The following is a 25,548-nucleotide window of genomic DNA, read 5'->3' as shown; positions in this document are numbered from 1 at the left end:
TTTAAAGAATAAAGAGCAGACAACAAACAATTACATAATAAAAAAAATGATAAAAGACTTCATATTATGATGAATTCATAATTGATTTAAACACTTTGAGAGAAAAGAGATTATATTTTTTTCATTACTAATTAAGAATTTTTTAAAAAAATCGATCATCAGTTGCAACATTATTCTTACATAATTATATGTTCAAAATACAAAAAAAATAAAAATAAATAAATAAAAAGAAAAAAAGAAGAAGAAGGGTTTGCTTATATTGTTTTTTTTTTAAAAAAATTACGAGGGAAAAAATGGATTAGAGGAAAGGACAGGATTAATAAATTACCAAAACAAATTGAATTCTATTTTGCCCTTACTACTCACAAAATAAAACAATCAATTTCCTTCTTTTCTCTCCACCATATTTCAGAAAGGATTGCCACTATGTCTCCCTTTGAATTCCTTTTATAATTAGACATTCATGATTCTTTTACTTTCTAGTTATACAAACAGTGCGAGTGCGTGCACAAGAACATCCCTCAACCCACAACCTAAAACAAAATTTATAGCAATTGTGAGTCTGAAGGGACAAACCGGTCCAGAGACCCCGAAAGGAAGAAGGCATAGAGAGAGAACTTTTCTGATACTAGATGGTCTTTGATGTGCACAACACATGCTAAAGTGATTTAAAAAAAAAAAAAACACACACACACACACACACACTAAAATGTTGTTTTCCTCAATAGACCTGCTTGAAGAAACCTACAACCATTTCAAATTCAAAACTAGGACACATCCATCCAAGACAATGCATGTGGATTTTCTGTTATGTATTTACTAATGACACCCATCCCCATAAAACAACACTAAATTTGAGAGAGAAAAAAATAAGTTTACTAAGTTGAAATTTATGGCTATTGAATTTATGATCATCCTCAGATCCACCTCCTTGGGCGGATCAGCTTACAATAATAGCACTTGTCAAATGTGCATCTTTTTAGTCAGTAAGGCATACACATGTGTGTGTGTGTGTATATATATTAGAGAGAGGATTTTTTGATAAAACAAAAACTGAAATTTTATTCATCGCACTTAAGATTTAGCATCATGAAATGTAAAATAACAGCATTTGTCAAATGTACATCTTTAAGCAGTGGTGATCAAGTGCACCTAATAATAGTATTTGTCAAACGTGCATCTTTAGTCAGGAAGGCATATACACATAAGTACATATATTTATCTATATATATATATATATATATATTGAGAGAGGGAGAGAGAATTTTTTGGTAAAACAAAAACTGAAATTTTATACATCTCACTTAAGATTTAGCATCATCAAATGTAAAATAATAGCATTTGTCAAATGTGCATCTTTGAGCAGTGATGATCAAGAGCACCTAATAATAGTTTGCATTAGTTCTGAATTAAAATCCCAGAAAAGGGGGGGAAAATCTATTTATCAAACGAGTTTTTGCTTACATTAGCCGCGAAAAACAAGATCTTGGTTTTCTGAGAAGCATATTAATTTATGGAGTTGGACTTCATTGAGTTTCACCCAGAGTTGACCTTCTACAAGCTCTAGCACCTGCTACATTACTTTAATATAAACAGTGATGATCAACATCACCTAATTTGTATTATAAATGAGATGCCTCTTGACAACACCATCAATGCTTGACTAAAAATGAGAGCCCCATTAATCTATTTTAGTTAGCAAATAGGACATCTCCCAAGCTTACCTACTCTTAACACCAACATTTTCATCTTCAACTCTAAGTAATCTGTATCAATCAGAAACATCACCTATGGATTCCCCTCACAAGCCCAAATCTGTCTCCAATCTCTTCTTTCTTTTCCTCCTGTTGTCTTCAAATCTTCTCACCCTGTTCATTTCCGCCACCTTTTATTCCTCTTGCTCTTTCAATCCTACCGCCACCACTGCCAACACCGGTACCACCATTATCACCACCACTGCCCCTGCCATCGCCGACTTAGCTCCTAGACACGATGTAGTTGAACTGTCTGAGAAATCTCAAACTACTTCAGACCTCCCACCTGAATACCTAGCCTTCACATCTCCACAAACACTCCCATTCGGGTTCAACACTAACTTTGATTCTGACAAAATATTACCTCCAGTTGGTGCCCCTTGCACCCTCTTTCCTGAAATACTACAGCGCTACATGTCATACACGGTCAATGGGTCCTGCCCAGATGATGAAATCCTAGCCCAGAAGCTCCTTCTCAAAGGCTGTGAGCCACTGCCTCGCCGTCGTTGTCGTCCAGCTTCTCCGCCAGAATATGTTGAGCCCTACCCTATTCCTGTAAGCTATTGGACCACGCCATCTGATTCATCCGTGGTTTGGACAGCATATACTTGCAAGGACTACTCATGTCTCATCAACCGCAAGAAAAATCAGAAGGGCTTTGATGATTGTAAAGACTGTTTCGATCTTCAGGGTCCAGAAAAGATCCGTTGGACAAGTAATGTTGGTAGGGAGCTTGATTTTTCAATCGATGAAGTACTTGCAATGAAGAAGGCTGGCACAATCCGTATAGGGCTTGACATTGGAGGTGGTGTGGCTACATTTGCTATAAGAATGAGGGAAAGGAACATAACCATTGTTACAACTTCCATGAATTTGAATGGTCCTTTCAACAATTTTATAGCAGCAAGAGGGGTCATACCATTATATATAAGCATTTCTCAGAGACTTCCCTTCTTCGATAACACGCTGGATATTGTGCACTCGATGCATGTGTTGAGTAACTGGATACCCACAACACTGCTACACTTCATGTTTTTTGACATCTACAGGGTGCTTAGACCAGGAGGGTTGTTTTGGCTTGACCATTTCTTCTGTGTGGGTGACCAGTTGGAGAATGTTTATATGCCACTTATCCACAGCATTGGATTCAAGAAGGTGAAGTGGGTAGTGGGACGGAAGCTTGATCGTGGAGAAGAGCTCAAGGAGATGTACCTTTCAGCTGTGTTGGAGAAACCACTGCAGAACTCTTGGTGACTGTTATTTCTTTTATTTTGATTCTACGGAGAGAGTTTTTCTTTTTCCTTTTTCTTTTTTTATTTTATTTTTTCCCTGATATTCTTCAGAATGTATTAGAACAGTGAATAATTTCATAATTTAAAGCATCCTGGAGCATAATTTGGTATATTATAGAAGAACTTGGTCACAATTAGAGCTTATTTGAATGTTTAAAATGCTTCCCAAAAAAACTAGGAAGGCAGAAGCAATAGAGAATACATAAATGTTTGGTGTGCTTAACAAAAAAGAAAAAATAGGGCCAAAATAATAGAAATTTCAATTGGAAAAACATAAAGAAAAACAACTGAAACCACAAAACAAAATAACACGAGATATTATACAGAAATATCTTAAACTGCAACCAAACAAGCCCTTGATTTATTAATTGATATTCTTGGTCAGAGAGTTGGACTTTATGACCTAATAAGAGTTGAGAGTTTTGTTTGTTTGCATCTCCCCCCGCCCCCAACAAATGCATTGCCAACTTGCCCTATTGAACAACATAATGATTGAAATAAAGACATTATAATAGCAATAACCATGTAAAATTTTCATATGATTTATTTCAACTTCATATGAAAATTATGATGAGTGCATGCCTCCAAGTCAACTCATCAAATGACCATAATGTATTAATGATGCAAATAATTACATTATCAATTAACATTGATTACTTTTGATTATTTATTTAACCTACCAAACTGAGGAGGAAGAAAATAATTTTTCATACATTCTTACTACAAATGTAATATTTATTCTTATCTTCATTTTAGAATTTTAATTATTATTATGAATTTATAAATCATAATAGCCATACATACTTTCATAAGTATTCACAACATCATTTACACTATGATGATGCGATACATAATAGTAAGTAAAGATTTAATACAACCATGACATAAATTTTGCAAATGCAAAAACTTCATTGTCCATAATCTCAAAGTCATATGTGCATTTAAGTTAAAGTAACTTCGCAGCCTCCATTTTTGAACCATAAAAACAATAGATAGGAAACTTATACTTTAGATTTCATTTCAACTTGCAGAAAGTGATGAGTGAACCATCAATATCAACTCACCAGGTATGCAAACTTAAATATTACATAGCCGCCTTTTAAAATCTACATCAGATATTTGCTATATATCTTTTAATTGTTTAACACTGTATTCATTCCATTACAAAACTTAGATTGAAGAAGATGAACAATTTATTATACAAAAGTGGCATTTTTCTTCATTTCTATTTCTTTTTAGAAATGATCAATTTACTTATTGTACTTGAGCCTCAATATCTTAATTTGAAGGATATATATAAAAAAAAATTATAAAAAAATTATAAAAAAAAAAAGAAAAACTAAAATGTTGATATCCTTTTCTATGTTAATGTATATTACTCAGATGTCATTGAAAAATGAACCATTTTGACTTTCTTTTTGAATGTGTATAGATCTACAAAGGTTGCATCATCAACTTTGTACTCTTTTAGACCTAGTATCATTATGATTCAAACATCATGGTTTTCTATGGTTTAGTTTGCAAATGGTTTGGTACTTAACTAAAAAGAGTTTAATGAAACTATATCAATGTTAATTTTAAAATTTTCATTATTTAGACCATGGACGATATAGATCACTTCATCTTGGATGCAAATAGACCTCATCCAAAACCCAGATTTAGCTTTGAGGTCATATCATTGCCCAATTATTGGTCCAAGACCAAGACTTTTTTTCTCATATCCAGCCCACTTCTGGTGCTAAGAAAAAGCAACACGTGGCTAAATTGGTAACACGACCAAACAGAATCTGTCAGATTATATGGTTATATTTTGACATATACGTAAAGAAGCAATCATTATATTTTTAATGCAAAATCATATTTGATCAAGCAACCAATTGCACTGAAGATAACAGTAATATAATTAAATAATTAACTAATTCAAATTAACTTGTGTGTTTGTTTATCATTAGAATCAAACAATAATGCTAACTAGCAGCATACTTTTTTCCCTTCTCTTTCTAAAAAGATAACGAGGTATTAGAAAGAACTACTAAACAAAATGATTCATTAACTAACTTGAATAATCCATCGAACCTAGATTCCAAAGCTAGTAAAAGAAAATACCGTGCATTTTAGTGATTAATAGTGGTGAGTACTGAAGTTGGTATGGAAGAGGTTTCATCAACTTTGCGGTGGACTAAAAGTCTGTTCCTTTGTTACTTTAAGATACTTAATATTCACATAAGTCTAGAAATTTAAGTCACATTCTGGACCAACCACAGTATATAAACCAAATGTATGAACAGTAAACACAAAAAATCTTACTGGCTCCAGATATTTCCTATATCTAACTACATCAAATGGTCAAAATTTTGGAAAAGACAATAGTATAAGCGTAATTACCAAAACAGGTCAATAATACAAGAATTTCTAAACTGATATGTAATCCTTCTGAATCATGGGAACAATACTATTTTATATCTTTAACTATTGATTCAATAATAGCATTCAACATGTCTTTCATCTAAGAAGTAGTAATTAGTTTTCCACTGAAAAGAAATTATCAATACCTACTTGCATTTAACTGATGCCACCCTCTAGCTTCCACAATCTTTTCCACTACAAAGAAAGAATAAATCAATTTATGAGAATCTTAAAGAAAGGGAGAAAAAAAAAGGAAAAGAAAATGTCATTTCCTATAATTTTTTTTTGTTTAGGTATTATGCAAGAAAAAAAGTAACTGTAATCCAACTTTCAACACAGAAACAATTTTTGGAACCTAAATTGAGTCAACGAAGGCACCAAAAATTTCAGTTTCATGCATAATCATACTGACTACACACTACTTATTGGGCATAATAAGTAATATCATTTACTAGATACAATTGTACATATTCTCAGTTTGGTTTATGCTCTGTAGCTTTTTAATCATCTTAGTCATTTTTATTCATTCATTAACAAGGATTAATTTTGAAGGATGAAGGTGCGGTCCAACATAAGAAAGAAAAGACAGATTGCCCTTACCTCCGAATGCCGGGCAATTACTAAGTTGGATTATTAGAAGTCTTACAATCGAGGTTTAAGATGAGCAAAACCAAGGTAAAATATAAGATGTAACCATAGCACGTTAAAAAACTATAAGGATGCATCAAATATTAATGGACAAGAGATACCAAAGAGTGACCATTTATTTTTAAGTCCTGATGATCCACCAGGAGGGAAACATTTGACAGGACATGATATAGAGTTACTTTTAAAAAAAACTATACTTCACGGGACAGAACACAACAAAGTGAGATGAATGTAGATGACACAAAGAAGGAAAAATATGTAGAGCATTTTGTAATTAGTTGGAGGAGCACAACTGTGAAAAGGCAAAGAAAAAACTAGTAAGGATAGTTTGGGTATACACAATTAAGACAAGTAACATGACCAATCAGAAAGAGTGAAACAATCTGAAATTGAGAGTGTTTCAAGGACAATAGAAAAATGAAAAGGAAAGATATTTTTAAGGTAGTGCAGAAGGTACATTGGCATATGATTACAAAAACTAAAAAAATGTGGCCTTAAAGCATGTTTTGTTAGGTTGGGTTGAATTCTTGCTGTCAGCCTGTCATTATCATGCCGTTGTTGGTCTGAATACTTATTATACTGCTGTTGAGATAACATTACAATGTGGGCGACATATGGAAACATTTTCTTACCATGTCTAATGGATTATTCCTCCACAAAATTATGAATCTCGGGCAGATCTCTTCACATGTCCAATGTCTCAAAAATGGCAGATTTAGCAACCTGCACATCATTTTGACCATAATAAGAGTTGAGAATTTGGTTTCTTAAAAATGGCAGTCCTGGTGATTTTTTCTAGACATAGATAACAAATATCTCAATCGTTGAATTCACCCACGCATTTGAACTGAGTCAAGATACTTGCTTTTATGCATAACTTTGTCACCTTGTCTATCACACAACCAGGCAGAAGTTTTTGTCCCGCCACAAAATGCCAGAATATATGGATGTGTTTTTGTTTTTTCCTATTTTCGTATTGCTACAGTTATACAAATGAATGAATTTGGAAGAATATCTACATTGAGATAAATGAATGGGCATCTGAGGCTCTTCCTTTCTTTCGGTGCCTTAGCAACAGTTATGTAGTGGGATACGTTGAAGCGTGTCTAAAGAGGGTGTTCTCTTGTTCATCATGCAACAAAGAAATCTTCACAAAAGGAGGCAGGAAGGGAAGAATGTAACAATCCACAAATTCCTTATGGATAATTGGAGAGAGACAAGGAGAGACATTTAAAGAACGCTGTTCAAGCATAATGCATGAAAACATAAGCCAATTTCACAAGGAAAATGCTAGTTTTCATTAATTATCCCACCTTAATTGGAGCAACTTACAAAATCACAGTGATCGACAGTTACTTTCAATTTTAGACAAATACAAATGAGAAGAGTCCTACCGACCAAAAAAAGTATATATATATATATATATATATATATATAGAGAGAGAGAGAGAGAGAGAGAGAGAGAGAGAAGACTTGTCATTCAGATGGTATCATGGCAGAGAGGCCTTTTTGGATTCCACTTTTGTACTCTTGCAGTCCAATTGATCATTTTTACGAAATAAATGACAGTGTTCCATCAAAAGTAGAAATACTCTTTTAGATAATCATGAAGAGAAATTTTTTGAAGAACAATTGTGTGGGGTGTGAGTACAAAAGTGGAGCATCAATATCATTTGTCCATCCTTAATCGAGCCATTACTAACGAACTGGTGATGGTTTTTATGTGAGGAAAGGTATAAAAATATATATATATTGTATCATTGACTCCATAGTTGTGCTACAAGAATCAACCCAAAAAAAAAAAGGTATTGGAACATTTTTTTTTTTATCAGTAAAAATGTATTAGAAAGCGTTCAAAAGGGGAACACATCCCAAGAGCTGTACAAGAACCGATAAAAAGAAAAAATAGGGAAAGGGGAGGACCTATGAACCCAAAGACTCCAAAAAGTCCATGATCTCATCTACAGATAAACAATCTCTCCCCAAACCCCATCTAAAAAGAGAACAAATAATAGAAAACTTCAACGCCCCAATGGAGATCTCCTTCCCATCAAAAGATCTTCTATTCCGCTCTTTCCAGACGCTCCACCAAACACAAAGGGGGGTCACCCTCCAAAAATCGCGAACACGCGCTCCCACCCTTTGGCCCCTCCAAATATCAATCAAGCCCCGTGAGGTTCGGGGCATAACCCACTGGACGCTAAAAAAGACCCAAAATAAGACTCCAACAAGTCATGAGCTACGGGGCAATGCAAGAGAAGGTGATCCACAGACTTTCCATCAATCATACACAAACAACATCGGTTGACAATGACTTGTCTTTCACTTCCTCAAATTGTCCAGAGTCAAGATCTTACCCCAAGCAGCAGTCCAAGCAAAGAAGGCCACCCTAAGAGGAGCCTTTGAATGCCAAACCGTTTTCCACGGGAAAGTGGTACCGTGAAAACTGGAAAGGCAGAAAAAGAAGGACTGAACTGAAAAGTCCCCTGCGAAGAAAGCACCCAAGTCAGAGAATCCAACCCAGTGCCATCCACCTCCTGTCTATACAAAAGGCCCAGCAAGCAAGTGACGTCATCCAACTCCCAATCCTGAAAGGATCGCCGAAACTGTACATCCCAAGACAACTTATCGCTATCAAGACAATAGTAGTTAGCAACCAAAACATGTCTATCCACAGCAATCCTGAACAACCTTGGGAATAGGCAAGACAAAAGACAGTCCTCGCACCAAGGATCCTCCCAAAACCGAACTTTCCTACCTTCCTGAACTCTGAATCTAATATGTTTAGAAAACTCATCCCAACCCTTCCCAATGGAATGCCACACCCCCACGCCGACAGTAGATCTGACCGGCCTAGCAGACCGTCCCCTTCTCTCCTCCCTAAACCGACATGAAACAACCTTCCACCATAATCTATGTCTTTCACTGCCAAACCTCCAAAGCCACTTGCCTAGGAGTGCCCTATTGAAAGGGGCCAATCTCCTAAACCCAAGACCTCCTAACTTAAAGGGCCTGCATACTTGCTCCCACCGAAAAAGATGATATTTAAACTCCTCCCCCAGACCGCCCCAAAGAAAGTTCCGTTGAAGCATCTCAAGTCTTTCAACAATAGAAGAGGGGATCTGGAACAGCAAAAGAAAATAAGTTGGAAGACTGGATAAAGTGCTCTTCACCAAAGTAACTTTACCTCCCTTTGAAAGATATTGCTTTTTCCACCTAGCCAACCTTCTCTCGAAACGTTCAATCACCGGGTCCCAACTTCCCACCCTCCTTGACGAGACACCCAAAGGCAATCCCAAATAAAAAATTGGGAAAGAGCTCGTCCCACATCCTAAATCAGCTGCAAGAGAATCCACCTCCTAAACCTCCACCACAGGGACAAGCACACTCTTTCCCACGTTAACTTTCAACCCAGAAACAGCCTGAAAACAAACCAGGACACATCTCAAGTTTCTCAATTGGGACACCTTTGCCTCACAAAAAACCAGAGTGTCATCCGCAAAAAGCAAGTGAGAGATCTCCAACTGATGAGCTGCCTCTGGACCAATTTTGAAGCCTCGTATGAGCCCCAAGGCCACAGCCCTCCTCATCAACCTACTAAGAGCCTCCATAACAATAATGAACAAGAAAGGGGAGAGAAGGTCCCCTTACCTCAAGCCACGAGAACTACCAAAGAACCCGAATGGAGACCCATTGACCAACATCGAAAATCTGACAGACGAAACACATGTTTCAATCCATCTCCTCCATCTCTCTCCAAAACCCATCCTTTCTAACAAATAGAACAAAAAGCTCCAGTAAACATGATCATAGGCTTTCTCGATATCCAGCTTACACAAAACTCTAGGAACCCCGCTACTAAGCCTAAAATCCACACATTCACTGGCAATAAGAGCGGAGTCCAGGAGAAGTTCCCGGACACAGTTCGGGCTGTTTTGGCTTGGGTGACGTCGGACCATATTCCTTTGGTCTTGGACTGTGGAGGTTTGACACCTCTTTGTACCCTTTCAGATTTGAGAACATGTGGCTTAGAGCGGTGGATTTTCAGGGTATGGTGCGGTCTTAGTGGGAGGAGGACATGGTGGTGGGATCATCGAGTTTTATCTTAGTAGGAAAGCTTCGCTTTCTGAAAAATAAACTAAAAAGATGGAAATTTCCAAAGCTCATTATTCTAAATTTCCAAAGTCTCATTACCCCGTCGTTGTATTGAGAAAAGCCTCAGGTGGGGTTCAAAGAAGGTGATAAAAAAATCAAATCACCAAAATAAATGTAGAGCTTTGAGGGATAAAAGTTGGCTTTTACTGATGCAGGACAGAAATTCAATGAGACCAACAAGTCCGTTTTCGACAAAATAAGAGTGTTTTTCGGGTGGAAACGATGCATTAAGAAAAACCTACTAGCTTTAGCTTGTGGGCCATGTTGGTTTTCGGCTGAAAACTTTTGTTTAGGACTCCGAAATCCCGTTTTATTACATTATTGAAGGCCTGTTGATTATTTCGGGACTTTTGTCTAAGGCCTAAACGAAGTCAGATTTATCTCAAATTTTAGATTTAGTAGTTTTTATTGATTAAGTTTCGTATTCTATTTTTTCGGAATTTTTAGAGAAACTTTATTTTTAGGCTTATTTTCGAGTATTAGTGCCCTTTCGAAATTAGGTTTCCTTATGTTATAAGGTTTCGTATTGCAGTTAGTTTCATTTCCATATGAATTAAGGTTTCCTTTCATTATAAATATATGTAATGCAGATAGCAGAATCATTCATTCAATTATTCAATACAATATAAGATTTTCTTTGAACTTATCTCTTGCTTTGTGGATTCAAAGTTGTTACTTTGTGGATTCAAAGTAGTTTATTGTTCTTTGTGAACAAATATAGCTTCCGCTTACGTTAGTTGGCATCAGAGCCTTATCTTTTCCTGGTCTGATCATCTGATGGTAGGTGATCGTTTTCATCGCAACCTCTATAGCGACGAAGATCGACATAGAGTGGCTTTTTCTAAAGCCGAATTTCAAGATTGCTAACGTGAAACCCAGCGAACGCTGCAAGATATTCAATCAATGCTTGCTAGGCTTAAGTTAGGTCTAGAGCAGAACCGCGATAACAACAGGTTGCGCAACGACGATGTAGATCGTGTTCGTCCTGTTCGTAGTCGAAACCCCTTCCCTCCGCATAGTCAATTAGCCTATGAGGAACATGTGGTTGGGGGTCACAGAAATACACAAAGATATTCCAATCATGAAGATTATGATTCTAGGAATTTTTGAATGAAAATTGACCTTCCCAATTTTGACAGTCTCTTTCATGTTGAAGATTTTCTAGATTGGCAAGAAGATTTTGAGAGTTTCTTTGATTACATGGGGATTCCAGAGGATAAGAAGGTCGCACTCATTGCATACAAATTGAAGGGAAGAATTTTTAATTGGTGGGAACAGTTGCAGGTTACTTGTGCGCGACAAAGAAAAGCACCGATAAGTTCTTGGTTGAAGATCAAACGTCTTTTGAAAGCGAAGTTTCCTCCACTAGATTATGAGGAGTATGAGGAGACCAATTTTAGCCGTACCAGGATTATCGGCCAAGGTTTACAAAGGTTCAGGCCTATACCAATTTATCTTTGTTTTCAAAGCCTCGACCTCCTCCTGCAATGGTCAAGTTTACACAAGAAGAAAAAAAAAATTTGTCCATGAATCAGAATCTGAGAAAAATTGCCTAGAAGTGGAGAAGAATGAAATAAATAAGGAGGAAGATCAAAATTTTGTTCAATTACCAAGTGAAGTTATGGAGATTGATTGAAAGAAAATTTGTGTTGCTCCACTTCTTGTAGTTGAAGCAATAGCAGTTAAGAAATTTGAGACAACAAAAGAAGAAGATAGTTACAAGATGTTCGACGTTGAAAGCAAAAAACATGAATTAATTGATGATGGAGTCAAAGAAAATTTTAAATTGCATGTCCAAGATGGTTTGAATGAATCCGGCTTCAAATTGGAGAGGTATCATTATTTGAGCAGATTGTAACTCAAAACTAATAGAAACAAAATGAAAAGGTCTACCTAAAATGTTATCCTTGACTAACACAATGCTATTTTCCTCTAAATGATAAATTTAATGGTTTTTTGAGATGGACTTTATGCAATGATAACCTTTTCATTTTCACTTCGATCTGGATGATTTTAGTCCTGTACTCTTGTTAGAAAACTCCAGAAGTATTATTTAAAAAATTATCCCCGAAAAAGTTCATGTATATTTGAGTTGTTGACATTTGAATCTATATTGGACTATGGTTTTAAAGTCAATTAAAATGCATATATGGAGCTTAATGTGGTGTGTATTTACTGTTCAAACATTTGGTTTGTATACTGTGATTTGTCCAGAATTTGACTTTGATCTCTTATCTTTAAATGCTTCGCGATTACTTTAATCAGGTAATATCAAGCTTATAAATACCCCTTTTTTGTGGTTTAGTTTGAGGAGGAGGGAGTTGTACATTGTAGGACTTCCATGCAAGCATACTGTCTACCCTTATCGCAAATTCCTGAACCACTCAGAGAACCACCTTGTAAAGGAAATAGACAATAGCACAGATATAGACAAAAATCCCATTGAAGCAAATCATCAAACAGTGAGCATGCCATGTCAATTCTACCAATAGAAGCATTCCTAGCAATTATAAAAGAAAATAGACAATAGCACATGTATAGACAAAAATCCCATTGAAGCAAATCATCAAACAGTTAGCATGCCATGTCAATTCTTCCAATATAAGCATTCCCAGCAATTATAAAAAGGAAATAGACAATAGCACAGGTATAGACAAAAATCCCATTGAAGCAAACATCAAACAGTTAGCATGCCATGTCAATTCTACCAATAGAAGCATTCCCAGCAATTATAAAAGGATATAGACAATAGCACAGGTATAGACAAAAATCCCATTGAAGCAAATCATCAAACAGTTAGCATGCCATGTCAATTCTACCAATAGAAGCATTCCCAACAATTATATCACTTGTTGGAACAATTATATTTTCTAGCAATAACATAGTAATCCTTCAATAAATAGAAGCAAAGAAAAATGTATTCTGGGGAATCATTTATTGCCAAAAGTCTTACCGGAATGACCTGGTGTTGAATGGAAGGAGAGTCTGAAGACGACATCACATGATTTTGAGAGAAAAGTTTGCACCAACCACATTTCCAACGGAGAAGATTTGATAAAGAAGTAGCCATTCGTATTTGATGGAACAGATTTCATGCACCAGTGATCCAGAGACCCTAGTTGTTCTTCTAGGAGCGGGAGTCTGGGAGATGAGACCTTTACAGGACATGGTTTTATTATATTCGTATAACCAACAAAATGTTAGTAATTCATAATGATATAATAAAATAATAATAAATTCTGAAAGGGATAAACATTTTTTAAACAAAAATCCTAAATAACATGGGAGACTTAGCACCTCAAAAATGTTAATTAAAAATAATATGTTTTCAATAAAAATAAATAAATAAAAAATTGTAACATGTTAAGAAAGAAAATGTTTGTAATTCATAATCTAATTTTATATTTAAAATAACATTAATACAACAAACACAATATGAGTAACACGCAATAGTAGGTGAAATTAGTCTAAATTTTATCTTCTATTTGGTTTTGAAGATCTATGGGCAACATTAAGATGAATACTTTGAAAATAATCCTAGATGCAGGATTTTGCGGCGATCCAAAGTAATATCGTACTTGGAAGAGAAAGGAGAAAAAGGTGATCGGGAAGGCACCGGTATGGTACCGGCCTAAGAGTCGAACAATCAAGTTGGTGCTAGAATGCAGAGTCGAACAATCAAGTTAGTGTTAGAATGCAGTCGAACAATCAAATTAGTGCTAGAATGCTAGATCAGTAAAGGGGGAGAGAGAGAGAGGTATTGCCTAGGAATTTGTGTCGTACAAATTATATTAAAATGAAGTGTTATACCTTTTACTTTTCCAAGACGATTAGCTTATCCTGCTTTATAGATTTCATGGTGGGTTAATTTTATCTTGCTTTATAGATTTCGTATAATGTCAAACTTCTTGGTGGGTCAATCAATATGGATATATACTATCCCAACTGATTGACCCAGCTTCACCTGCAAAGTTTCACCGTCATACGAAGTTTACAAAGCAGGATAAGCTCTAGTGGCTTGGATAAAAATGAGCAAAGGTTTCCCACCCGTATTTTAATGCAACTTGACACCCCTAGAAGGAAAAGGTATAACACTCTTATTTTAATGTAACTTGACACCACTATAAAGAGGGGGTTCGTTAATACCTCACTCTCTCCCCCTTTTACCGATCTAGCACTGAATTGATCGTCGAAGGCTCTTAGCCGGTATCACACCGGTGTCTTCCCGATCACCTTTTTCTCCCCTCTCTCTTCTAGGTATGACGTTGCTTCGAGTCACCGCAAAATCCTACATCAACAATAATAAATACTCTATTTTAAATCACGTCTTACATAAAATGAGACACTTGAGCAATATGTGTTGTCATATTGAACATGCCTATGAGAAGGGTTAATTTATATATATATTTTAAAACAGGTTTATATAACTTGCCCACGTAAGTGGCATACATTGGCAATGTGCCCTAACATATCAAACATATCCCCCATAAAGACTTAACATAAAGTTAGTATGAATTTATACAATTTATGGTTTCAATTAAAAATTGTGACAAAACTCATGAGCGGTTCAATCACAAGGCAATTAAGGCAGTTGCCTAAAGCCTCCAATAAGAGAAGAGGCCTTATATCTCATTATGCTAGTTATATATATTTTTTAATGAAATAATTATGCTTCGTGTATTATAATTTATATTAATTACAAAATAAATATATATATAACTTAATGAATTGTTTATGCTTCTTATTAATTACCAAATAAATACAAATGTACTTCCATTGGTCAATTAATTTATTATTATTATTTTTAATTTTATTATTTAATTACCTTTTTTTTTTTTCCCTAACAATTTCACACCTTTTGGACTTCTTCTAATGTTTAAATTCTCTTGCATGTCAATACTTGTTCAAAATTTTGTACTTTGTAATTTATTGACTCTCTTTTTTCAATCACTATATATTAAGTTATAAAAAGTAAATAGTATTTTTACATTTCATTGAGCTAAGTAGAAATAATATTCTTAAAATAAAAATTATTAGTACTCTATTAATATAATCAATGTTAGAAGTCTAATTTAGTGATTTCACTTTATGGACTGCATCAAGTCGCCTTGGCAAAACTTAAATTTAAACTACTTTTATACAACAAGCGCCACGTGGGTGAGATGCAATAAAATTGTCAAATAGAGTCCTACAAGAAAGACTAATAAAATAAATGTTATGAAGTTGGCCTAGATTTTGTCCAGTTTATGATTTTTTTAAAGTATAAATCATGAGCAATATTAAGAAGAATAATTTGAAAACAATAAATACTTTGTTTTAAATTAGTTGTATCGCATGATGATACACGTGAATAATATGGAGTGACATATTGAAAGCATCCACTCTAATACTAAAATAATTTAAAAAATAAAAGTTAACATGTATTTCTCATTTAAGATTTTTGGGTGTCATAAAGAGAAAAGACTATGAGAATAAAATTTAAATTAGTTTTTGTATGACTTGTGCTGGATCCAGTTAATGCCACATGCCCGTTGAACTGGCCCTGCATATCATAATGTCCCCCCCTAAAAATTTTATTTTCTAAAATTATCTCTTAAGTTTTTATTGCTTTTCTCTTTTACTCTTTAAATTTGTTTAATTTCCTTAAAAAAAACGTTAAATTTTCATTTTTGAAACAAACTCTATTTTTTTTTTTTTCCCCTTTCAAAGTTATGTTACTTTTCTTTCCTTTTTCTAATTTTTGTCAACTATTTATCTTATTTATACTATATAATATTATTTTGCAATAATTTTTCTTTTTTGCCTCTTGATTTAAAGAATCGATATTTGTTATCATGTTTATTGAATTATTTTATTTTATTTTATTTTTTAACATTGTGCCCACCTTGGATTTAATTTCTAGCTCCGCGACGTTGTATGTGACACATGAGTGACATGCAATGACATTGTCAAATACGTGTTCAATAAGATTAAGGCTAATAAAAAAAGGGATAAATTGTATTGACACCAGTGAAGTTTTGGTCAATGCCACTCAATGACTTCTTTTATATTAACACCTCTTTAGGTTTAAAAAATGTGCATTGACACTCCTCCAGACCTCTAAGACAATTTGAAATTACCTTTAACCATTTGACTTATCAACAACCCCATTTGAATCATGAAATTACAAATTTAACCTCGTAACTAATTTTAATGGACCAAACTAACCTCTTCATATCTTCTATACATACGTATGTGTGTGTGTATATATATGTATATATATTGTGTATATACAACAATACTTATACCACCATAACCACCACCACACCAAGAAACCACCACCATCACCACAACATAAAATAAAAAATAAAAATAATTTTTTTTGAAATAGCCAGATAGTCGTACACCACTATAACCGCCACAACCACACCTAAACACTACCACCACCACCACAACCACACCCACCACCACAATAGAAAAAAATTGAAAACAATCAAGGCCAACCCATGGTTGAGGGTAGTTTCGTCAATTAACAAGGTTGATATTTTTTTAAGTTAAATAATCAGGGGCAAATATGATATTTGAAACCAATGGGTGTCATTGTTAAAAAAAAACTGTTGACCCATATCTGAAAGACATTGACCGAAACCTAAAGGGGTGTTAATGCAATTTTCCCTTAAAAAAACAGGCTACAAAGTTAGACTGAATTTTGATCAGGTAGATGGTTTTGAACCAAAAAAAACTGTGGGCAACACCTAAAGGAATACTTCAAAAAAAATAAATACTCTATTTTAAATCATTTATGCCATACCATGAGACACATGAGCGATATAAAGGGAAAACAAGTAAGTAGTATTCCTCATTTATGGTTTTCAGAGACAGAGAGAGAGAGAGAGAGGTGTTCCAACAAGAGTTACAATTTTTAATTTTAAATTAGTTTTTATATGATTACATTATATAATGGATCAAAATTTAAATTTAAATAATTTTATACAAGCGCCACGTGAATAACATGCAATGGCGTTGTTGTTCAACATGATTAAGACTATAAAAAAAAAAACTACTACATTAGACTGGATTTTGTCCAACATATGGTTTAAAAGTAAAAACCATGGGCGACATTAAAGGGAATTCTTCGAACCCAATAAATATTTTATTTTATATGCGAGATGTGAGCAATATGGGTTGTTTTTCTCATTTATGATTCTCAGTCGTTATAAAGAAAGATTACGAGTCTAATTTTAATTTTAAATAAGTTTTTGTAGGATGCACCACGTGTGCAACATGCAATGGCATTGTACACCTATAAAATCCGTTGAAATGTCAAACATCTTCCTCCACAAGACTGAAGTTATTGAGAAAACTATTGAGTTAGTATGGGAAGGGTCCTACCTCCAACGGCCAAAGCTATGCCCTTTTACCCTCCTTAACATACATAGCTTTTGTCTCCCTCTCTGTGTGTGTGTGTGTGTGTCTCTCTCTCTGCTTATCCTCCACACGCCTCTCCCTTCCCTCTATTTTCAACATCTCCTCCTTTCTCTCCTCTCTTTTCTTTCCTCACTTGCTTCCCCCCATCTTCTTTCCTTTCTTCTTACTACTCAACCCCTCTATCCTTAGTTTACATATTTCTTGTTTTAATTTAAGAAAAATTTGTAAAAGGTAGTGTAATTGATCACCATTGTACTCTAATTGCTTTTCCAACTAAGGAAGAAAATATTATGAGTGGGAGTTTTGTCACCAACGATAAGTTGGTGAATTGTGGTTTGGAGGTCACGAATTTGAAACGGGAAACAGCCTCTCCGCATGCTGAGGTAAGACTATAAACATATATATAACCCTCTCCAAATTTCTCAATGATGGAAGTCTTGTGCATTGAGTTAACCTTTTCTCTTTTATGTTCTCCATTTTTCTCTCGACATATTGTTTTTCTCATATCATCTATACGAATTCCAAGATTCAAGACTTTTATTGACCATACCAGTAGGCACCAAAACTTGCTAAGATGGTAAAAGTACTCTTATTTTATATTATTTTTGATAATGGGTATATTATATTTTATGTTGCAGAATTATGGTGCACTTACCAGAAGATTATGGACCAGAAGCACACAACTACAACTGATTTGAACTATGATGTATTGAAGCAAATCATAATTAAGTTCAGTACCAAATTCTTCAAATGGAGCAGTCCATTTTGCAACGACGATATCAGTGTAAGACTCTAGGACGAATGTATTTGTAAATTTATATTGATTAGCATGCCAAGGTTTCTGATATAATTTCAAAATTTATATTTGAGATCCAAAGCCTAAAGCTATTCAGAGTTTAAATTATTTGGATCCAAAATTTGGATTGAACTTTATTTCCATCCAAAAAAACCCTACGTATTAGAATTTTGCAGTCACATAACATGAAATAGCTAAGGTCAATTATCACGTGGCACGTTTATTTTAAGGTTTTTGCTTAAGTCAAAAGTGATGCATGAATTAAGCTATTCATTGGGAATTTGACTGTTACGAAAATTGGTTTTCTGTAATTTTTGAGGTTTTTAGATGGACAAGTATTTATCTGAGTTTTTTGGATTGAAGAATTTCTATGTGTTCTAATTTTAATTTATTGTTATTTTTCATTTTTATTTTTGATAAGGATGAGTGTTTTAAATGCCCCCTGCCCAAAATGATAATTGGTAAAAAAATGTTTTAACTACAGTTTCAATTCTTGTTCACATTTTCAGTTTTTTTTTGCTGGACTTCATCTCATGCATTAATGATCATGTCCAGCAGGAGATTTTGAAGATGATCCATCTTAACTCATGTAGATATTGTCCGCTTTGCACACTTTCTTCTCGGTGCTTACAATTTTTCTAGTTAAGTGGTGCATCTCAACAACGTCTATGCAGATGTGGGACATCACGACTCGTGGCGTTAAGATTGACGCGGATCAACTGGAGCAAGACAGAAACTTGAACTACCCAAATTTCTGTCCTGCATCATCAAATTTGCAAGGAGATCAGCGAGAAGCCGGAGAGAATCCAGCATGCCATGATTCCTCAGAAATGGCAGTCTTGGTGGAATTAGGAGTTGCATTACTGGCTATCGCCAAGTGTTTCCAATTAAAGTTTGTTTCAATCCTACTTATGTGAAACAAAGTTTCATATCAAATTATCACTCTCAACTTGTGAAGTTGTTACTTTATTGAAACGATCCTTGCTATTTTGCAATCAGTAATTTTTTTTAATTTGGAGAATATATATATAGGGTAATTTACACAGACCACTCCTATGATTTGTCATAATTATAGGCGGCACCCTTCCTATTCCGAAAATTACGCGGACCTCTCTTACTTTTAAAAATATTCTACACGGACTTCCTTAAGTGTGACGGACCGTTAAATACACCAACGGAGAGAAAGAGACGATCTGAGAGTTGGCGATGCCGAGAAAATGCCGGCGAAGAAGCCGAAGACACAACCGCAACAACAGAAGTGTCCTGTTCCTCTGCGTTCAATCTCACACACTTCCATTCATCCCTTTTTATTCTTCTCTCTCTCTCCCATGCACAGAGTTGAGCTCTTAGTCAATTCAATTCATTAAGTTTTGTGTGTTACAACTAGCTCAGTCAATCTTCTTCTCTCTTCCTTGAACATACCTTTGTAAAAACCATGGTCGACAGCTAAGTAATTGTGTTTCTATCTGGTTCCTTTGGAACCCAATTTCAAAAACCCAAAAAAAAAAAAAAAAAAAATTAATTAGATTTTTATTTTTCTGCTCATTTATATAAAAGAAAGTCAAACCCATTTTTCATTAAGCGTCTGTTAGTCACTCTCTTGTATTAATTTGTGTTTGCATTGAAAGTGGATCAATCCATTTTTTCCCTCCCTTAATTATATCTTTATAACAACGTGGCCACCAAATAAGTTTGTTTCTCTCTGGTTCCTTTGGGAACCTCAATCTCAACACCCAAAAAAAAAAGACAAAAAAAAAAGAGTTCAAAATGCCGGAATCGGAGACAGGTACACTGACGGCATCGGCGCCGGCGACATCAGGGACGCCGGGAGCTCCACTGTTCAATTCGCTGCGAGTGGACTCACTGTCTTCTTAATTCTCAATACTCAAGCTTTTCATCAACATCTATCTTCTCAATCCTCATTCGATCTCAATTATACAAAAAAATCACAATCAATAACCAAAAAAAAAATAATCAAAACTTGTAATCTGGGTATCCAAAAAAGCATTGCCAAGACATGCCCATTTAAGATCATAACACTTTGTAGTACAAAAACTGAAAAAGTACAACTTGGCTAATTCAAGAAATGCAAAATTACAATCTGGGCATCAAACAAAACAATTACTTAGCAAGACATAATCAAAACACTTCCAAATTTCAGAAATTGAAGAAACTACGATGTGGGTAATTGAAGAAATGCAAAATTATGATTGATCAATGACCGGAAATATATATATATATATATATATATATATATATATATATATATACCTGTTCCTTGTGAGTCGTAGAATAGTCAAAATAGTATCGTGAGATCGACGGGTTTTGTCTATAACAGTTTGAAGTCGACGGCCGCTGCTAGCAATCGACAGGTAATTGACCAAGGGTGTAAAATCCACAGGTTGTCGAACAAAAAAGCGGGCGTTGACAGAAGGTTTTTATATATATATAGTAAAATGGTGTAGGCATTGGTTTCATAGATGAAATATAGTATAGTAATATATAGATGGAAACACGCCATCACATATTGTGGGTCAGTAGGTGAATTATATTTCATCTATGAAACCAATGCCTAAACCAGTTTACTAATTTTTGCTTCTTCTACATGGGACTGGTATAGATAAGATAATATATAGATGGACACACGCCATCACATATTGTGGGTCAGTAGGTTAATTATATTTCATCTATGAAACCAATGCCTAAACCAGTTTACTAATTTTTGCTTCTTCTACATGGGACTGGTATAGATAAGCGAAAAGTCTAGGCTTCTCGATCACAATTGTCTAAGGGACCTTCTTGGGAAGCTGCTGTAGTTACGGTCAATACAAGTAACCAATCCGGGTGGTGATGATAACAAAATTCAACCCCTATAAAATGTCAAGCATTGGCATGGCCTATATATATACATGTATGCATGCAATTTCTTCGACTCAAGCTAGCCCATAGAGATTGAAAGATGGCGAGAATTTTCATTACTCTGGTGGTGCTAGTGCATTGGATGAAGCAGGTCTCTTGCTTCATGGGTCTGGGGTCACATTTTTGTTGTGTATGATTGTTATGTCTCTCTCAATCCTGTCCATGGTCATCTTCGCTTGCGGTCACTCTTCTGGCAGAGGTGGAGGTGGATGCAGACGCGCTGGTGGAGGTGGTGCTGCTTGGGGTGGAAATGGAGGTGGAGATGGAGGTGATGCTTGTGGTGGAGGCGGCGGCGACGGCGGCGGGGGTGGATCTTGTTAACTAAATTGGTGCATGATGATGTTTCTTCGTCTATCATCATAACTATTTTTGCCTTAATCATATATGAATAATTGGGTCTCCACATGAATTCTTTGCTTTCAATCTTTTTCATTACATGTCATTCCACTTCATGTATTTAAGTTTTTAATTAAAGTCATATCCATGTTATTTTTTTTGTCACTCTTTCCATCTTTTACCTTTTATGACAATTTTGTAAATGGGATTTAAATAAATACAGAAATTATATATACGGATCGTATATGTATACATATCATTTGGTGCATCTCTTTGTGCATCTCTATAGAATTTGTTCACATTTTAGCCATCCACGCCAACTAATCAAATGGCCTTTTGAAATGTCGGAACTAACAAGATTTTAAATATTTGTTTGATTTGTTACCATGTCATAGTGAGAAATCATTTTCATCATTTGAGAATAAGGTTATACTCCTGAAAAGAGTCATGAACTCTTACTATTTAATTATTCACTTATAATAATTTTTTAAAATTTTTGAAAAGTCAAATTAATTATTTAATATAATTTACAATCTAATAATTAAATAAAGAGATCTCACGAGTCTCATTACTCTTCTAGCTCTATTAGAGCATTACTGTTGTGAATATTATAGTTTCCAACAAATAAATACATGTAAAAGTTACTCCGTAAAGAGTTATAATGGAAAATTCAAGTTAGCTGGCACAATTTTACAAAGCAGAGAATAAATTAATAAAGTCTGGTTTAGGAATTTTTTTTTTTTTTTTTTTTTTAATATATCGATACGATTTTGACTAGTACCTATTATTATAACTTTTTGACTAGTACCTACTATTATAAGTTACCAATACTTCTTTTCCTTCCAAAGAAAAAGTTAAAGAATTCAAGTCCCTAATGTGTGTTATTTGCCGAAAATAAATAATAATAAGGGTAACGTGCATCAAACCTGCCTGAACTTTTAGTCAATTGCACAAAACTTTCGTGAATTAATAAGTGCCTTGAACTATGATAAAGTTGCAGTTAAGGACGGTAGGCAAGTCTCCGGAAAAAGAGGATTACAATATTACCCTTTGATAGGACGCTGTTTTAGAGTTGTCTGAACCTTACCTTATCACCTTAATTATTTTACCGCCGAAGACACCTTACACATAACGCTTTGTTTGGAATCAATTATTTTAGAATTTAGAAAAGGAATTGGAATTAGAAAAGAAATTAGAATTAAAATGAAATTCCATTTCTAAAAAAAAATCACTAAATAGTAAAATAACATTGATTAACAGTTATATGAGAGAGTAGTATGGAATTAGTTAAATAACGTTGGAGATAGAGATATGCTAGTAAATATTTAATAGGATCGGGTTAAATGAGAAGAAGACGGTTGGAGAGATATGCTAATATATATTTAATAGGATAGGGTTAAATGAAAAGAAGACAGCTAGAAATTGAAATTGGTTAAGTAGATATTGTATAAGGTTAATTAAGATAATATTGCATTTATCTTCCAAATCCCGTCAAATCCTACCGTTTTAGACAGGATTTGAAACATATCAAAAACAGTATTTGAAATCCCGTAACTTTAAAATCTCATTCACAATCCAATCATTCCAAACACTGTAAATCCAATTTCTAAATCAAATCCCATCAAATCCAGCATTTCAAACACACTGTAAGGCTCTCTTTCCTACGCCTAGTTTTCCAGAGTCAAAGATATTGCAGACATATCGCAACCTTCAATACCAGCATCTGGTATTCAATGAAGTTCTCGGTTTGGGTCTTCAAAGATGTTCACGGCTTAGTTAACTGGGTTTGTATGATGCTAAGTTACTGGTTTGCTCACTGCAATTGTGTCGTGATGCTTAGAGCTTCTCGCCGCCGGTCATGGAGTTTGTGATCGGTCTCTCACCGGTTTGCTCCTTGTTGAAGAGTTTCTCGTCGGCGCCGGTGATCGTGGAGTTTGAGGTTGGGCTCACACCGGTTTGCTCCTCGATGCTTAGAGTTTCTCGTCGGCGCCGGCGATCATGGAGTTTGAGGTTGGGCTCTCACCGGTAACCACCGTCATCACCACAATCCTGACCCACAACCACCACTAGCCTGCCCACAACCACCACCAACACAGTATTCCCAAAAATGAACCACCACCAACATTGGAAGTTGGAATCCTATCCCTAACAAATCACCAGCCAATCAACAATCACAAACGAACCCTAACCTTTCTCTCAATTTCACCACCGCCGCGTCCTCAGCCACCTCTATCTCTCGTCGCCGTCGCGATTTCACCACCCAGTGAACCCGTTGCCGTCACCTTCACCACCACCGTTACCGCTGCGAACCTACCGCCACTGCTATACGGCGATATTGAGAGAGAGAAGGTGGGCTGAGGATGGGGCGGTGGTGATATTGAGAGAGAAGGTGGGTTAACTGGCGGCATCGCGCAGAGAGAGAGGAGGGGGAAACGAAAGTGGGTTAGGTTTTTTTTTTTAGAAAATTACATTAGTGAGGACGATGACTTCATCTGGCACCAGTGGCGACAAGGACCACGACCACCTCTAGCACCAGCGGCAACGAGGACCACGACCACCTTTCTCTCAAATCCATCCCTCACCACACCGACGCCTGTGATTTTTTTAGGGCTTTAATTTGGGATTTTTTTTTTATTTTTCAATTTTTATTTTATACATTTAAAAGTACCAGGTAGATTTGTCATTTTAAAAATATATTGCTGGCATGTATTCGTGATGCCGCCGGAGAAATCAAACGGAATTTCATCTGTGGGTAATTTTTGCAAAAAAATTGATAGTTCATGAGATTAATTGTAAAAAAAATAGTTGAGAGGGGTTTTTAGGAAGAAAGTTAAATTCAAAGGGGTTTATTGCACTTTACCCTAATAAAAATAAATAAATAAAATACATTTGCAGATCTTGACATTAATGATATATATTTTTTTGCAAATAATGCTAAAGGTTGGCTAATGTATTCTATTATTAGAAGAAAGACTTGTCCGCATTGAATTAAAATAAGAAAGTGAATAGATATATATAAATTGATTGTTAAATTCATCTAACAGTTTAAACTTACAATTTTATTTAGATTTTATTTTTTCAATGATTAACTTGTATCATTGCGGTCTCCAATCAGCACAAAAAGTAACAAGAAGCTGTTGTGCATTTTAAGACATCAACAAATTTATGAATTTGACATTTGGTAAGAGATGTCCGATATTGGAACCGTCAAAGATAATATTCTCAGGTATGTCAAACATATTTCCATAAGACTAAAACATGAGTGATATTAAGAGAAATATGTTTGACATTTATGATTATCAGGTGTTATAAATAATAATTTAAACTTTTATATAACAAACGCCACATGAGTGGCAAGCATTATGCGTTCTAGAAGATTAAGACTATCAAAAAAGTCTACAAAGTTAGTTTGAATTTTGTCTAATACATGGTTTCAAAGTAAAAACCATGATCGATATTAAGAGAAATACTTTTAATACAATAAATATTCTATTGAAGTCGGTTCTATTACAAGATGAGACGCGTGAGCAATATGCGTTGGCATATGGAACACATCCCCTATAAGACTAAGATACACAAGAAAAATATAATGTTTGCTTGTGCTCCTCATTTATGGTTCACATGCATTACGTACAAAGAGTACAAAGGAAGATTATGAGAAGGGTTATCAGTTTAATTTAAATCAGTTTTTGTATGATATGTGACATGTGAGAGACGACATGCAAGGACAATGTACAATAGTTCGAATTTTAAAATTAATTAACTTTTATACAACAAGCGCAACGTAAGTGACATGGAATGGCATTGTCAAATATGTGTGTCCTACAAGATTAAG

General features: G+C 35.0%; 1 long non-coding RNA gene across 1 annotated transcript; it reads right to left on the bottom strand.

Annotated features, from left to right (window-relative positions):
• Positions 1–1,023: 1,023 nt before the first annotated feature.
• On the bottom strand, positions 1,024–13,475 carry LOC132266406 (uncharacterized). The gene is made up of 4 exons (XR_009468612.1): positions 13,209–13,475; positions 6,733–6,823; positions 2,674–5,647; positions 1,024–2,577 (listed from the first exon to the last, which is right to left on the bottom strand). It is a non-coding gene; the product is annotated as an uncharacterized LOC132266406 (long non-coding RNA).
• Between the last annotated feature and the right edge of the window lie 12,073 nt (positions 13,476–25,548).

Source organism: Cornus florida, unplaced genomic scaffold (genome assembly GCF_030987335.1).
Source record: "Cornus florida cultivar Cherokee Brave unplaced genomic scaffold, ASM3098733v1 CherokeeBrave_3.0.0_Hap2_Chr07, whole genome shotgun sequence".
NCBI lineage: Eukaryota > Viridiplantae > Streptophyta > Magnoliopsida > Cornales > Cornaceae > Cornus > Cornus florida.
Note: the sequence above shows the minus strand (reverse complement) of the source record. Positions and strands in the feature narration are given on the sequence as shown.